Genomic DNA, 15110 nt, shown 5'->3' with positions numbered 1-15110 from the left:
TTATATAAATGATTGGCCCAAATGCATAAACATTTTTTTTTTTTTTTGGGGTTTTTTTTTTTTTTTTTTGCTACTGCAAAATACCAAAAGTAAGCCAGACTGATATTAAATACTAAATCAATAGGGATTCTTATTTCATGAACATCAAGAACTGGGAATTTGCACGGACTTGCCATGATACAAAAACTTTTAATTCTTTTTAAATACACTGGTGAATCATAAGGCCACACAAACATAGGATCCATTTTGATTTCACGTTGACTTTAAATCAGCACTAAATGCATGTACATAGCATATGCATGCTGCATTGCTAATGCATTACACATGAAGTCTGTACTATTTATATATTTACACATCATGCCAGTCAATGCTCTGATGTCTGAGAGCCATTTACCACCCAGAACAACAAGAGTCAACATGATGCTTTGTTAAAACATTAAATATTAATCTGTACTTCCGTTTATAAATGTATGAACTCAATGCACATTGTGTAGGTTGAACATGGCAAACTGAGCTGAGCATAAAAGGGTTCCTATTATGCTTTTCCACTTTTAGTTAGTGTGTAATGTTGCTGTTTGAGCATAAACAAGATTTGCAAGATTACAAAAGCTTAAAATTCACGAAAGGGAGATCTTTTTAACAGAATCCCCTTTTCAAGAACTACAACTTTTGGAACTACAAATCAATCGTTTGGACTACAGCGTGGTTTTTCCTGATCTTATGAAGTCGTAATTTTACTCATTTAAATAATCCGCAACAAAATGAAACTCACAGCCTTCCTAAGGCTGACGAACTTAGAGTAGTTAAAATTTATTATAAACACTGTTCCTGAACATTAAAACCCAAATGTTTATCTGTGTGCTGCACATTTGATGGAGAACAGCTTGTAGATTAAGCTTTCACTTTTGAGAGGTTTCACCGCTCCTTTTGATCATTAGCCATGATTTTGTGATTGATTATTGTTTGTATTGCCTTAGTTTCCCTACAAACATCAAGATTAAATGGTGGATAACATCGTATCTATAATGAATAGAATCCACTCTGAAACGTCCTGTGAAATCCGTGCTTGCAAAGTATGTTCTGCATAATCCTCTTGTTCGTTAACATTGTCAGGGTCTGAATCAGGGTCGAATTGGTTTGAAATTGACGCCATCCACATTCATATTTACACTAACTCGCAGTTATAGAGGGGCAGGAGAATTCCCGATCACACGGTGCCAATCACAACACATTTCATATTTCAGAAGGAGGGGCTTCGTCGAAATTGGCGTGTTGTAGCCAGACTGGGGAGAGAGGATCTCTAATTATGTAAAACATGTCAAAACATATTTTTGAACAATCAAGCATGAAAACTCCACAAAAACAAAATCAAGACTTCATAAAAGGGCATAGGACCCCGTTAATGCAGTGATGCAAAGCTAATAGGTCCATTTTTTTCTTTAGATTTCAAAAAAACAACAACAAAAAAAACGGGTTGAAAAGAGACATCAACAGCAATGCCTGAAATCATGCCATTAATACGATGACTCATCCCATGGAAAAGCGCTCTGATAAAGCTGAAATTCTCGCTGTCCCAGCCAGCAGATCCGCACTGACATATGTTTACACAGTGTTGGATATTTAGGACACCCACACACACACTAGTTTGTGCTGCGTCAGACAACGCTCTGCATCTATTTTCAATGCTGTCGCTGCATGCAGTGACAAAGAGGAAAAATACAAGGGTTACCAAAATAGACCAAAAGTTGAGAATCCCTAAGTGATGTTTTTCATAAACACTTTTTGTTATACTGCAAAATACTCATGATTGCACATGATAGCAATCAATAATAGAAGTGGTCTAAATATTAAAGCCACCTTTTACAGTTCATCCTGAACCAAAACAGCGAGTGTACATGTCATGTCGTAATTACCGTAATTGCTAGATGGCAACGTTCCACTAAGCGGTTTACGTCCTAAGAACACTATCAACTACTTTACGAATCACAAATGACTTAAAGGAGTAGTTCACTTTTAAAATAACTTTTGCTGATAATGTACTCATCCCCATGTCATCCAAGATGTCCACGTCTTTCTTTCTTCGGTCGAAAAGAAATTAAGGTTTTCGATGAAAACATTCCAGGATTTTATCCATATAATGGACTTCAATGGGAACCAAATGGTTCAAGGTCCAAATGAGAGTTTCAGTGCAGCCTCAAAGGGCTTTAAATGACACCAGACGATGAATGAGGGAGTCATGACTCGAAAAAAAGATTCGTTCAATTTGATGAACGAGTTCGAACAGGAGAGTCATGAACGCTGAGTATTTATTTTTGAAATGACCAATCGTTTCGCTAGATAAGACCTACATGCTTATAAATACCCAAAGTATTCTGAGGGAAGTTCAGATCTTCAGTGTAATGCCAGTATCTGAAGTAGTCCACTATTTCAACCTTCTCTCCTCTGATGGTAATACCGGAAAGATGGATCGGCAATTCTTTAGTTGTTGAGATGTTAAGATGGAGATTTTAGGGGGAAACGAGTCGTGCAGATAATGAGCAGAGCAAGAATAGCTGTATTATCTGCATAGGTTGGACTCTGACAATCATTTGCATGGAAAGTATAGAGAAATGGACTGAGTAGGCTACACATCCTTGTGGTTGATCCTAAATTATCAATCATTACCACTTACAGTCTATTAGAAAGGAAATTATAGACCCAGTGTATTAATGGTGATGAGACTTTTTGTTGTTTTTGATACAAGCAGTACAAAAACAGAGGAATATCATTCCATTCTCACCAAATGTGGATCGGACACCCGCGGGATGTTTTCTGAAGTGTTTGATTGGTCAGTGTCTCACAATCTGGTAATCATCCTGAAGTGTGCTATGTGAACTATGACTGATCCTGATTTGTCAAATGACTTGCCCAATTATCACAGTATAATTTTCTGGTGCTTTGCGAGATGCCCAACGGTCAACATGTCATCCTACTTCCTGAAGCAATCTACTGTCGGGATGGATTGCACTTGAACTGATGCTTTTGTCCACTTAGAGTGTAAACATAGTGAATTATGGGATAAAGAAATCGTGGTGTGAATTTAATTTGCACATGACACAATATATCTTGGTGTATAAACACACAAACATTCAATTCTTTGAAATCAATGAATCTCTTTAGAGATTAGTTAGATTATTGGGTGCTTATTTCACTGTAAAAAAATATTGAGGGTTTAACTTAAAAAAGTAAGTAACCTGGTCACCTTAAATTTTTAAGTTCATTGAACTGGAAATAGTGAGTTAATACAACGAATGAGATTAATTTAACCATCAGAAACTCCAAATTATATGTTATCTGAACTAAATAAATTATTTAGGTTGATTTGACAAAATAAAAAATGTTGTGATTACTACACTGTAAATTTATTTTGTTGGTTTAACTTAAAAAAGTAAGTAACCTGGGTTGCCTTAAAATTTTAAGTTGATTGAACTGGAAAAAGTGAGTTAATACAATGAAGTCGATTAATTTAACCATCAGAAACTCAAAATAATAAGTTCTCAACTAAATAAATTATTATAAAGTTGATTTGACATTTGTGATAACAAATCTTGAAAATATTTTTTACAGTGTTGTTATACATATTTATGTATAAGATAATATAAATTTACATTGATTGAAAGGCTTACATTGATAACAAACTCATACAATAATTTTAAAATAAAGCTGAAAATGATTATGAATATTAGATGAACTTATATAAATGTGAATTTGAAGATAAAATAAATAATATAATATATAAATTATATAGTACATAGTAATGTATAGTACATGAATACATCACATGAATAAACAGGGAACTATTTCAGTTTATTTATTTATTTTTTGTCAGCACTGTAAACAAGGATATGATTAATAAGTCATGGTAACATATGTTTTTTTCATAAATTCATAAACTATTTTCAACTTGTTTATGTTATTGAAGATTCAAAGTTGAAATTACTTATAATTGTACATAAGTTAAAGGCAGTTTTTTTTTCTTTGCAGTGAGGGATTTATTTAAGGAAATGTTTGTGAGTTTGCATCAAAATAGTTGAGAAAAGTTGCAATATGTCAACAGAACAGCATACTGTACATCACCGAAACGTCAAATATTTTCCCTCGTTTTGTAGCGCAGTGTTTCTACATGTCATATTCATTAAAGCCATCAGATCTGTGTTAGATCATAATGCCAGAACACTGTCAAACCGACACTTGAGTGACGGGATCTGTTGACAGCTTGTCCCATGGCCAGCACTTCCTCCGCTGAAGAGACAAACAGACCTCAGCCTATTTGTGTCATGATCAATACTTTGTCATAGTGCATTACTCAAGACGCTTTTATAAGCCACCTAAATTCAAGTCAACAAGGCCCTCAATTTACTCAATATTGAACAATATCGGTACTGTGTGCGTGAAATTGAGTTGGGCATTTGCAGTTTTTATTAAAATCATGAGTGTTAAAGGTCTCTCATCTGAGCTTACAGTCTGAATTAAACAGCTCTCAAATCTGTTTAAAGATTTATTAGCTCTGAAAGTTGACATCATTTTGGTGCTCTCATTTCAAATTGGAAATATGATGGGCGAGAAAACTAAAATAATAGCTATAATGCAATGATCAGTGTATGGATCAAGTGTGCTTTGATACTAGTCAAGTTTCTTTGAGTCTCTTAAAGAAACAGTATACCCAAAATTTCCAATTAAGTCTTTAATTACTCACCATCACATAATTCCAAACCTTTGGCTATTATTTTATCTGTGGAACACGAAACGAGAGGTTTTCAAGAATCTTCATATAGCCATTTGCATACAGTGACAATTCATATAGGGAACTCTCTGGTAAGTTTGTCTCAAGGTTACAAACAAATAAAACAAAACGTTAGCTCAAAGATGTCTGGTCTTTAATAATGTTCTAAAAATATCATTAATGAAATGATGGAGAATAATAGATCATTAATGTAACTTGTTTTGCTAGTTGAACACTTTTAAATGTAACCGCCTGTTTTAGAATGTCCAAAGGTAACTTCCACATAACGTTTGCAAAACGATAACATTAAATGTTCCCTTAAAGGGATAATTCACTTTGAAATTAATTTTTGGTATGTTTTAGCTTACCTCAAGGGCATCCAAGATGTAGGTGTCTTTGTTTCCTCAGTAATTTTAATTTTGATATTTTTAGGTCAAACCGTTCTTGTCTGTCAGTCATATAATGGAGGTCTATGGTCACCACCTCAAAGAGCATGCACAGAGAAGTCCAAATTAAACATGATGTAATGACTCGTAAATGTAAGTACACATTGATGGCCTAAAGACACGAAACAAGCGGTTTGTGTGAGAAAACGAACAGTATTCATATCGTTTTTACCTCTAGTTACAACAGCAACAAAGCCCCCGCGCCCTCAGATCACTTGGATGTGGCTGTGATTACAAGAGGTAAAAACGATATAAATACTGTTCGTTTTCTCACACAAACCGCTCGTTTTGTGTCTAAAGCCATTATTAAACATCATGTTTAATTTGGACTTCTCTGTGCATGCTCTTTGACGTGGTGACCATAGACCTCCATTATATGACTGACAGACAAGTATGGTTTGACCTAAAAATATCAAAATTGAAACAACAAAGACACCTACATCTTGGATGCCCTTGAGGTAAGATAAAACATACCCAAAAAATTTTATTTCAAAGTGAACTCTCCCTTTAACCCTCTGGGGTCTGAGGTTTCTCAAAGAGCATTCAGAAATAATGTTTTTATAACTAGAAAAAGAAATTGCATTTGACATGATGTCAAACCTGGCGGAGTGCTGTAAATATGACTTCTCGTTTTTGGTTGAACGATTTTTTTCAATGCATACTACAGTATTTGAAATTGGGCTCATGTGCTGCCCACCCGAACTAAAGCACAGCTGTTCTGCAATGTAGAACGGGGAATTTCACTCCATCTTTGTAAAAGTTTCCCACTTGTATCTACTCGTTAAATGGGGGACATGAGCTTTTGACCCAGCAGTGAGATGTCAATGACTCAGCCTTGCCAATAGCAGAAAATTGGGCTCCACCAGACTGGCAAAGACTTACCGTTCACGCAGGCTCCCAATCTCATACATCTAGTTTAACCAAGCTCAACAGGGCATATTTTAATACCCCGAGCCACTGCGGAAAATTCAATGTGCTGCGGAAGCATCCACTATTCATAGGACAGCATTTTCTTTATCTCAGCTCTGCACTGGCTTGCATGACAAACACCATTCGCCTCCAGTACAGATGACACGGGCGTCTGGGTGGTGATAAGTCCCTCTGAAACCAATGATCAATTATGTGGAACTAATCAGGAACCACACAAGCACTCTCCATATGGTGTGCTTCTCTGCGTTACATTCTCAGATCCAATCTCCTCAGTCTTGAGACACAAGGATTTTCGAGTTGCGGAGGATTTCCGGTCCCTGTGGACACACACACACACACACACACACACACACACACACACACACATCCATCTCCAACAAGGTCCCTGAATATGTTGTCCTTTTGCTTGCTATGGGATTTGATGGAGTTCCCCTTTTTTAGCAACTGCCTGGAAATATTGAATGGGAAAACAAAGTCAACATGAAATCCTGTCAATCCTCCTTAACCACTTAACTGTCACCGTCCCACAGGTGGGACGTTTGCCACTATATTTTTAAAACAATAATATCTTAGTAAATACCTTAAATAATATTGACAAACTATATCATTTGAAAGCTTACAATCTCTAGTTTCCATATTTGGTGACTGATTTTCAAAATATATTACAGAGGAGCCATAATTTATCAATATAAAACAAGAATATTTTCATACTCATAAGGCGTGTTCAGACCTTTATTTTAAAATAGCAGTAAACATGAAAAATCATGAAAAAATGGTAGATACCTCAGTTTGTTTTCATGCCAAAAGTTCAAAAGATAGAATCCATTCAATTATTTTGGAAAAAAAAAGGTCTGAAAAGTTTGAAATATCAAGAAAAAAATAATAAATTCACCATTTGTGACGTGGCAGCTAGCTATGACTTACATGCGTGTTCTTTGTATGTGTTTCTTAGAGGTTCAATTCATTTCAAAATCTGCCAAACTTCCCATGCTACTTCTGAATAGGATCTCTACTTCAGAAATTGTTTGAAAATTGTGAAAATAATGGTTCATATCACTCAAAACAGTAATGGAAATGCAGGCGCCCTTATATGGGCAGTAATGGAGTCTGATTGTGCCCTAGTGAAAAAGTTTGGTACTGCGCTCAAACAAAATCTTACTGAAAGCTCATTTTTTGAGATATCAACCTAAAATTTGAAACACAACTTGTTCAGATTTTTGGCTTTGATCTTTCTGCCATTTTAGAGTAGCCCAGGTTTTGAAAATATATATTTTATGTAAAATATGAATAATTAATATTTTTACATTGTACATTTCCATAAACTCAAACTTCTATAACTTTTTTTCTGTTTCACTTTCTTAATTTATTTCACTTCTACAAAAATCTGCCAAATGTCTTCTTTAAAACAAGACCAATCATATGTCTATATTCCAAAGCATTCTTGAATTACAACCATTTAAGTTCGAAATGTGCATTTTCATGTCTATTCAAAAAAGGGGGGGTGACAGTTAACAGGTTAAGGACGCCATATATATATATATATATATATATATATATATATATATATATATATATATATATATACTCTCAGAAAAAAAGGTACAAAAGCTGTCACTGGGGCTGTACCTTTTGTATTCAAAGGCTACATATTGGTACCTTAGTGGTACATATTAGCACCTAAAATGTACATATTAGCACCTGAAATGTACGTATTAGCTCATGAAATGGACATATTAACACCTAAAATGTACATATTATCACCTAAAATGTACATATTAACACCTAAAATTGACATATTACCACCTAAAATCGACATATTAGCTCATGAAATAGACATATTAGCACCTAAAATGTACATATGATCACCTAAAATTGACATATTACCACCTAAAATCGACATATTAGCTCATGAAATAGACATATTAGCACCTAAAATGTACATATGATCACCTAAAATGTACATATTAACACCTAAAATTGATATATTACTGCCTAAAATGTACATATTAACACCTCAAATGGACATATTAGTACCATTGGACATATTGTACCATTCTACAAGAAGAAAAGCCTCCAGTTCTTTGAAGGATGAAGCAGGAGGAAATCTACTTTACACTTTCAGAATTACCCATAATGCTTCAGTGATGTTCATATGGTGACTGGGAAACATGTGCAAGACATTTGACTTGTGACGAAGCTGACATGCGATCACTGAACTTAATAACTCACAACATGGCTGCACACATCCTTGTGTTAATCTGTTGGAAAACACACATCGTTTGTTTCAGCATTGCTTGGATTTCTCCAAGCATAAACTTAGTTTAGGATGTAGGGTGAAAAATGACAAGTCAGATTAGACCAGAAACATCCAATCGGGGGGATGTAAGGGTGTGCTGACTAATTATTTCATTTTTCAATATTATTAGCTCTTTCCTGTCACATTTATATCATTTATATATTTATATCGCTCAGTGCTACCAATGTCAAAAGAATGGGTTTGATTTCCAGGGAATGCATGCTCTGATAAACTGCCCATCTTCAATCCATAAAACAATCTGCCAAGTGCATACATGTACAATGAAAACTGCCACAACAGCACATAAGGGATAATCATCACTTGTGAGTCTCTAAAGTTTTTCATAAGTAAAATGCTTTCATTTTAGATGCTTTTAATACGTTAACAAGGTTTTAGTGTCTATGCAAAGATATGTAAATGAATACATGCTAATGAGATCACGTACATGTGAAATGCTGTGTACAATTAAAACTCTCAGGGAATAAAACCAGTTTGTACAGTAGACTTCATAAGAAAATGCCTCTGACGGAGTGTAACACAAAAATGTGATCAATGATTAAGTGATTGTTCTACATAATAGCCGTGATTGGTATTCAAAGTACAGAAATGCGTTCGGTTATGCAGTTATTTACTGATCACAGCATTCTCCAAATGCAGCACATGACGAATTAATTTCACGTAAGCTGTCAAGATAGATGTAGTATATGCCTTTGTTTTTATGTTTGATTATGTCACATGTGAGTGAGTCCAGAACGACTGCAGATAAATGAATGCAAAAGAAAAGTGTGAAAAACAGTTCCACCAAAAGAGGCTATGTATTGTAGAAACATGTCGCTAGAAGTGAATACGTGAAGATGTAAATAAACACAAGGCGGCCAACGTCTCAAGACTTGGCTCCCAACTTTTAATAAGTGGGTGTCGGGAGCAACTCTTGCTTTCCAAGAGATAAAAAAAGAGTTTATAAGAAGAATTCAAAGTGGTAAAAACATTGCTCTTCATAAGAAATGCTGCAAAACATTATGATTTTTTCCTGCTCAGTCTTAAAAGTCTATAATATAATAGCAAGTTCCATTTTGACAACTTACCCCATAAACCATATACATGTCAGGAAGACAATACAATGCTGAATAAAGTTGTCGTTTTTGTTATTTTTGGACCAAAATGTATTTTCGATGCTTCAAAGCACTGTAACTAACCCACTGATGTCACATGGACTACTTTGATGATGTCTTTATTTCCTTTCTGGACAAGGACAGTATACCGTACACACATTTCCAATGGAGGGACAGAAAGCTCTCGGACTAAATCGAAAACATCTTAAACTGTGTTCTTAAGATTAACGAAGGTCTTACAGGCTTGGAACGACACGAGGGTGAGTCATTAATGACATCATTTTCATTTTTGGGTGAACTAACCCTTCACTCCCAGAAGGTATAAAAGCAGTCACTAGGGCTGTACCATTTTAGGTGCTAATATGTACATTTTAGGTGGTAATATGGGCATTTATCTGCTAAAATGTACATTTTAGGTGCCAATATGTACATTTTAGGTGCTAATATGGACATTTATTTGCTAATATGTATGTTTTAAGTGGTAATATGGACATTTTAGGTGCTAATATGTACATTTTAAGTGCTAATATGTACATTTTAGGTGCCAATATATACATTTTAGGTGCCAATATGTCCGTTTTAGGTGCTAACATGGGCATTTTAGGTGCCAATATGTATATTTTAGGTGCTAATATGGACATTTATTTGCTAATATGTACATTTTAGGTGGTAATATGGACATTTTAGGTGTTACGATGTACATTTTAGGTGCTAATATGGACATTTAGGTGCTAATATGGACATTTATTTGCTAATATGTACATTTTAGGTGGTAATATGGACATTTTAGGTGCTAATATGGACATTTATTTGCTAATATGTACATTTTAGGTGGTAATACGGACATTTTAGGTGTTACTATGTACATTTTAGGTGCTAATATGGACATGTAGGTGCTAATATGGACATTTATTTGCTAATATGTACATTTTAGGTGCTAATATATACATTTTAGGTGCTAATGTACATTTTAGGTGCTAATGTACCATTAAGGTACCAATATGCACCCTTTAGGTACAAAAGTGTACCTTTTGAAAAGGTACAGCCTCAGTGACAGCTTTTGGACCTTTTTTTTCTGAGAGTGTTTAAAGTCAACATAATGTTCAAAAGGGACCATCAAAATAAAGTGTTACCCAATTGAATTCAAAGCTTACTGTGTTTTCAAAGTCACTGTACTTCTGACCAGGCAATAAAATAATACCCAACCCGATCACACTAAATGTGTATCGTCATGTAATTTATATGCTAAAGTGAGTTTTTACGTGCATTTGATACGCATTGGTTGGTTAGGGTAGGTATAGTAGTGGTGTGGGGTGTGTTTATTATACGTTTTGGTAGAATTAGTGTTGTGGAGTGCATGTGTATTACACGCAAATGAACTGAGTATCAAATGCATGTGAAAAACTGCGTACCATATGCATGTAAAAACTCATTTCCGCGTATAAATTACACGACAATACACGATGCGTGTTATAGAGACGCATTTACGTGAGAACAGGGGCAAAAGTATAGGAAAACACCTAGTGTTTAGTTTCTGCCAGTCGCTGTCTCAGAAAAACAAACAAAAAAAAAGATACAAGAGTCAAAGAAATCTGCAAACCCCACCAAATGTGTCAAGTCAATCCACATCATGAAAGTCTAAAAGGCTGTGTGAAAATGTGAATATGACTCACAATTGTCCCTCTGGTCCTCATTTCCTGTCAGACTTCTTTCTTCAATGGCTCTGTCCTTTGAACTGCTGCCGTATCACATTCTGAATCTCCAGGAGCTCGGTTCACCCCCTACAGTTCAAAGAGCACATGCACACAGTGAGTCCAGGCCTAATCTAGTGGCCAGCCCTAATGATTGATTGCATACTGAGAAGTGCCGTCACCTCTGCTGAGGAAAAGAGCGCAAGAAACGCTCATCACGAAACCGACAGAGGAACTGAGAACAGCTTGATTTGTGGTAGACTGGTTAACTCGGAGGGCTAATTGTTTTTTAGAAATGTGTGCGACCATTAACCAAAGGGTTTTGATGTGAATTGTGTGCGTTTGTGTATTTGATGTACTTTCTGTTCATCAAAGAATCCTGAAATAATGTATCACTGTTTAAACCAAAATATAAAGCAGCTCCAATTTTTTCAACATTGATGACTGTAAGAAATGTTGGACACTTTACTTGAAGGGGTGTGCAGAAGACTGACATGACACCTTCATAACCATGACATATGTCACGAATCTTTTTCCGAGTCGATTTATTCATTTCGTTCGTTGAATGAATCAAATGACTCGAAAAAAGAGTTCGAACTGGAGAGTCACACAGAACAGAGCAAGGCGAGCTTATAAAACTTAAACTTTGTTATTTATTTATTAAATGAGCGATCGCTTCGCTTGATAAGACCCTTATTCATCGTCTGGAATCGTTTAAAGCCCTTTGAACAGTTTTCAGTTTGCAGTGAAACTGTCTTTTGGACCTTTAACCGTTTGGTTCCCATTAAAGTGCATTATATGGATAAAATCCTGGAATGTTTTCATCAAAAACCTTAATTTCTTTTCAACTGAAGAAAGAATGACATGGACATCTTGGATGACATGGGGGTGAGTAAATTATCAACAAAAGTTTTTTTTTTTTTTTTTTTTTTTAAAGTGAACTATTCCTTTAATGAAGTCATTTGCTAATGTTTTTTGTTAAATGTGAGCAAGAGTACTAGATTAGCAGAGGAAAACCTTTTTTCACATAAAGCTATCGCATAGCTTCAGAAGACGACTTTTACATGCAATCAGCTCCTTTTGTGTTTGAACATTTTTAATTGACTTGAGACTGAGTAAATTATGACAAAATTATTTCTCAAAACGTGTTCTTTACACACTGGTGAACACATATAAACTTGGTGTTAAATGTTTGCATGGTGCAAACTACTTCCTATTGATCACTGATGTGGTTTGTCATGTTCAGTTGAGTAGCCCGTCCTTTACAGTAGTAATTTGGTCAAAGCATTATTGGGACAATATGGCTGTCAAACCATTTAAAAGTCTCTTGAGCTTCACAATGACATCCACAAGCTACAAGCTCATTGTAACCCTTCTGAATTATTCACGCTGTCATGCTGGCCTTGTTTTAGGTGGCGTTAAGATAAAGAATTAGCTCTATTAAAAGCTTGATTAGAAAGGCAGCGGTAAACTAGTCGATGCCAGATCTGAATGTGTAATGCATCCAGTAGGCGACTCAACAAATAAACGCTTGAGAGCTCATATAGTGTATGCAGTAAGACAGATTAATCTTCTGGTGTTTTCTCCAACAGAAAAACGAGATATAGACCGGGAGAGGATATTAGACGGATAGAAAGATGGATATGAACAGCGAGTGAAAGAAATCCAAAGGAACAATGGCTTTGTTTAGATGCGAGTGGGCTGAGAGGTGAGGAGTGCGCACATTTCTTTGCCACAGGGGTATTTATGAATCTGACGATAATTGCATAATTATCTACAGGTTATATCCTTAAACAAATGACTATTGAGAAGGCAAACAATAGGTCATCCGAGTATGAAACATATGCATAGTATGTTTAATTTGAGCAAAAAGTAAGCAATTAAATACACACAAGCTTATACTGTATATAAGTCAACAAGGCTGCTGCAATAATAACGTTGCCTGGCTAAATTTAGTGTGTGTCTTCTGTGTTTTTTTTTTATTGTTAACTAAAACTATTAAATTATTGTATAATTGCTAAATAAAGTAACTTTATCTCAATAGTCATCTTTAGATATTCTACTAACTGAGAAACGTTGCAATTACACGTTAACTAACTCTCATTAGAGTATTAAAAGCGAGGTTGGGGTTAGTAGAATAAGTTGACAATAAAGAGTAATCAAATATTAAAGGGATAGTTCACTTTGAAATTAACTTTTGGTGTGTTTTAGCTTACCTCAAGGGCATCCAAGATGCATGTTTTTTTTGTTTCCGCAGTAGTCCGCAGTCAATTTTGATATTTTTAGGTCAAACCGTTCTTCTCTGACTGTCATATAATGGAGGTCTATGGTCACCACCTCAAAGAGCATGCACAAAGAAGTCCAAATTAAACATGATTTAATGACTCGTAAATGTAAGGACACATTGATGGCCTAAAAAACTAAACGAGCGGTTTGTGTGAGAAAACGAACAGTATTTATATCATTTTACCTCTTGTTACCACAGCCATGTCCAAGCGATCTGAGGGCGCGGCACTTTGTGGCCGTGGTAACAAGAGGTAAAATTATATAAATACTGTTCGTTTTCTCACACAAACCACTCGTTTCGTGTCTTAGGCCATCAATGTGTACTTACATTTACGAGTCGTTAAATCGTGTTTAATTTGGACTTCTCTGTGCATGCTCTTTGAGGTGGTGACCATAGACCACCATTATATGACTGACAGACAAGAACGGTTTGACCTAAAAATGTCAATATTTGAAAATGCAGAAACAAAGACACCTACATCTTGGATGCCCTTGAGGTAAGCTAAAACATACCAAAAATAAATTTCAAAGTGAACTATCCCTTTAAGCAGACAGTCTAATGATACTCTAATGACTGCTAGTTCACATGTAGCTGCATATGGATAGTACAATGTTTAAAATGGACAATCAAAATAAAGTTTTACCAAAGTTTCTTTACCAGTGTTTGTATGCTTGTATGTCATGCATTCTTATGCATTTAATAGCACATGGATTTTATCATACATTTTAACTGGATAATTTGAGAAACTTAGCCAATTATTATGCAGTATTGCAATGATTTGTGAATCAAGTCTGAAGAGCATCGATTGAGCAGTGCTATTTATAGGAGTTGCTTTCTTATAGTGTTACAAATTGGTCTCTTATGCGGTTGTGACTCATTCAAGAATGCTGTCTAAGTAGCTACCAGCCTATGCATGCATTACAGTAAGGCAGCTCATTAGGTTTTGGAACAAAGTCCTTATGCAACACACACATAAAAAAAGGATTCCTTCTCCATATCATCATCTTAAAAATACCACTAATTATAAAGTATTTTAGCCGTCAATACTTCTTGATTTGTCTGGTTCCTTATACACGGCAATGCAATTCAACCCGCCCCCCGTCCTTTATCTGTAATAGAGCCCAACAGCTAGAAATCAATAGAGTGAAGATAACAATGGATGAACTCGCAGTGTTGACCATCTCTTAAAAAGACCTGCACTTCAGGCAGTGTGGTTCATAGAAAAGCTTTAGTTGGTGCATTGTTACCCGAGTTGTTTGGTAATGCCAATTGCGTCTCAATCAGTGACCTCGTCATTGTTTTCTATTTGGGAAGAAATGCACAAACATACAGTATCTAGCATCAGTGAGCTTGTGAAACTACAGAAAAGCACACACTGAGCACTAAGTGGTTCATCCCTTTGAACTTTGAAATTGCGCTCTAAAAATGTCAACGGTCTGCCGAAAATGCATTGCGCCCACTGACGTAGAATACAGTCTTGAAAGTAGTGTGTTAAGAGCTCTAATCTTTTCCACAGCCACATCATCCCTCTGACTTCATCTCTCTCTAACTCTCTCCCCCGGAAAGTCTTGTAATGCATGCCGGAT

At 35.6% G+C, this 15110-nt stretch overlaps 1 long non-coding RNA gene across 1 annotated transcript in view; it reads right to left on the bottom strand.

Annotated features, from left to right (window-relative positions):
- LOC120460552 (uncharacterized) overlaps positions 1-15110 on the bottom strand; it is a 68027-nt gene that overhangs the window by 16974 nt on the left and 35943 nt on the right. The window contains exon 2 of the long non-coding RNA XR_016168950.1: positions 11220-11327. This is a non-coding gene — a long non-coding RNA (uncharacterized LOC120460552). The remainder of the gene's footprint in view (positions 1-11219; positions 11328-15110) is intronic.

Source organism: Pimephales promelas, chromosome 6, assembly GCF_988280905.1.
Source record: "Pimephales promelas chromosome 6, fPimPro1.hap1.1, whole genome shotgun sequence".
NCBI classification, from domain to species: domain Eukaryota; kingdom Metazoa; phylum Chordata; class Actinopteri; order Cypriniformes; family Leuciscidae; genus Pimephales; species Pimephales promelas.
This window is presented reverse-complemented; position numbering and strand designations above follow the sequence as displayed.